Source organism: Triticum urartu, chromosome 1A (genome assembly GCF_056163025.1).
Source record: "Triticum urartu cultivar PI428250 chromosome 1A, HENAU_Tu73, whole genome shotgun sequence".
Taxonomy (NCBI): Eukaryota; Viridiplantae; Streptophyta; class Magnoliopsida; order Poales; family Poaceae; genus Triticum; species Triticum urartu.
In genome coordinates this window covers 71,399,407-71,402,784 of record NC_141873.1, presented here as the reverse complement: position 1 = coordinate 71,402,784, position 3,378 = coordinate 71,399,407, and positions in this window count along the sequence as shown.

The window sequence follows — 3,378 nt, the reverse complement described above, 5'->3', positions numbered from 1 at the left end:
AGGATAATCCTCAAGTTACGGACCCAGTCCGTGTAATTGCTACCATCATCTTTCAACTTTGCTTTCTCAAGGAACGCATTAAAATTCAACGGAACAACAGCACGAGCCATCTATCTACAATCAACATAAACAAGCAAGATACTATCAGGTACTAAGTTCATGATAAATTTAAGTTCAATTAATCATATTACTGAAGAACTCCCACTTAGATAGACATCCCTCTAATCCTCTAAGTGATCACGTGATCCAAATCAACTAAACCATGTCCGATCATCACGTGAGATGGAGTAGTTTGATCGGTGAACATCATTATGTTGATCATATCTACTATATGATTCACGCTCGACCTTTCGGTCTCCGTGTTCCGAGGCCATATCTGTATATGCTTGGCTCGTCAAGTATAACCTGAGTATTCCGCGTGTGCAACTGTTTTGCACCCGTTGTATTTAAACGTAGAGCCTATCACACCCAATCATCACGCGGTGTCTCAGCACGAAGAACTTTCGCAACGGTGCATACTCAGGGAGAACACTTCTTGATAATTTAGTGAGAGATCATCTTATAATGCTACCGTCAATCAAAGCAAGATAAGATGCATAAAAAGATAAACATCACATGCAATCAATATAAGTGATATGATATGGCCATCATCATCTTGTGCTTGTGATCTCCATCTCCGAAGCACCGTTATGATCACCAACGTCACCGGCGCGACACCTTGATCTCCATCGTAGCATCGTTGTCGTCTCGCCAATCTTATGCTTCCACGACTATCACTACCGTTTAGTAATAAAGTAAAGCATTACATCGCGATTGCATTGCATACAATAAAGCGACAACCATATGGCTCCTGCCAGTTGCCGATAACTTGGTTACAAAACATGATCATCTCATACAATAAAATTCAGCATCATGCCTTGACCATATCACATCACAACATGCCCTGCAAAAACAAGTTAGACGTCCTCTACTTTGTTGTTGCAAGTTTTACGTGGCTTCTACGGGCTTAAGTAAGAACCAATCTCACCTACGCATCAAAACCACAACGATAGTTTGTCAAATAGACTCCGTTTTAACCTTCGCAAGGACCGGGCGTAGCCATACTTGGTTCAACTAAAGTTGGAGAGACAGTCGCCCGCAAGCCACCTGTGTGCAAAGCACGTCGGGAGAACCGGTCTCGCGTAAGCGTACGCGTAATGTTGGTCCGGGTCGTCTCGTCCAACAATACCGCCGAACCAAAGTATGACATGCTGGTAGGCAGTATGACTTGTATCGTCCACAACTCACTTGTGTTCTACTCGTGCATATAACATCAACATAAATAACCTGGCTCGGATGCCACTGTTGGGTTTCGTAGTAATTTCAAAAAATTTCCTACGCACACGCAAGATCATGTGATGCATAGCAACGAGGGGGAGAGTGTTGTCTACGTACCCAACGCAGACCGACTGCGGAAGCGATGACACGACGTAGAGGAAGTAGTCGTACGTCTTCACGATCCAACCGATCAAGCACCGAAACTACGGCACCTCCGAGTTCGAGCACACGTTCAGCTCGATGACGATCCCCGGACTCCGATCCAGCAAAGTGTCGGGGAAGAGTTCCGTCAGCACGACGGCGTGGTGATGATCTTGATGTACTATAGCAGCAGGGCTTCGCCTAAACTCCGCTACAGTATTATCGAGGTATATAGTGGCAGGGGGCACCGCACACGGCTAAGGAATAGATCACGTGGATCAACTTGTGTGTCTAGAGGTGTCCCCTGCCTCCGTATATAAAGGAGTAGAAGGGGGGAGGCTGGCCGGCCAAGGAGGGAGGCGCAGGAGGAGTCCTACTCCTTCCGGGAGTAGGACTCCCCTCCAATCCTATTCCAACTAGGATTCCCCAAAGGGGGAAAGAGGGAGAGGGGGGGCCGGCCACCTTCTCCTAGTCCTAATAGGACTAGGGGAGGGAGAAGTGGCGCAGCCACCTTGGGCTGCCCCTTTCTCCTTTCCACTAAGGCCCATGAAGGCCCATATGGCTCCCGGGGGGTTCCGGCAACCTCCCGGTAACCCGGTAAAATCCCGATTTCACCCGAAACACTTCCGATGTCCAAACATAGGCTTCCAATATATCAATCTTTACGTCTCGACCATTTCGAGACTCCTCGTCATGTACGTGATCACATCCGGGACTCCGAACAACCTTCGGTACATCAAAATGCATAAACTCATAATATAACTGTCATCGTAACCTTAAGCGTGCGGACCCTACGGGTTCGAGAACAATGTAGACATGACCGAGACATGTCTCCGGTCAATAACCAATAGCGGGACCTGGATGCCCATATTGGCTCCTACATATTCTACGAAGATCTTTATCGGTCAGACCGCATAACAACATACGTTGTTCCCTTTGTCATCGGTATGTTACTTGCCCGAGATTCGATCGTCGGTATCCAATACCTAGTTCAATCTCGTTACCGGCAAGTCTCTTTACTCGTTCCGTAATACATCATCTCACAACTAACATATTAGTTGTAATGCTTGCAAGGCTTATGTGATGTGTATTACCGAGAGGGCCCAGAGATACCTCTCCGACAATCGGAGTGACAAATCCTAATCTCGAAATACGCCAACCCAACATCTACCTTTGGAGACACCTGTAATGCTCCTTTATAATCACCCAGTTACGTTGTGACGTTTGGTAGCACCCAAAGTGTTCCTCCGGCAAACGGGAGTTGCATAATCTCATAGTCATAGGAACATGTATAAGTCATGAAGAAAAGCAATAGCAACATACTAAATGATCGGGTGCTAAGCTAATGGAATGGGTCATGTCAATCAGATCATTCAAATAATGATGTGACCTCGTTAATCAAATAACAACTCATTGTTCATGGTTAGGAAACATAACCATCTTTGATTAACGAGCTAGTCAAGTAGAGGCATACTAGTGACACTTTGTTTGTCTATGTATTCACACATGTATTATGTTTCCGGTTAATACAATTCTAGCATGAATAATAAACATTTATCATGATTATAAGGAAATAAATAATAACTTTATTATTGCCTCTAGGGCATATTTCCTTCAGTCTCTCACTTGCACTAGAGTCAATAATCTAGATTACACTGTAATGATTCTAACACCCATAGAGCCTTGGTGCTGATCATGTTTTGCTCGTGGAAGAGGCTTAGTCAACGGGTCTGCAACATTCAGATCCGTATGTATCTTGCAAATCTCTATGTCTCCCACCTGGACTAGATCCCGGATGGAATTGAAGCGTCTCTTGATGTGTTTGGTCCTTTTGTGAAATCTGGATTCCTTTGCCAAGGCAATTGCGCCAGTATTGTCACAAAAGATTTTCATTGGACCCGATGCACTAGGTATGACACC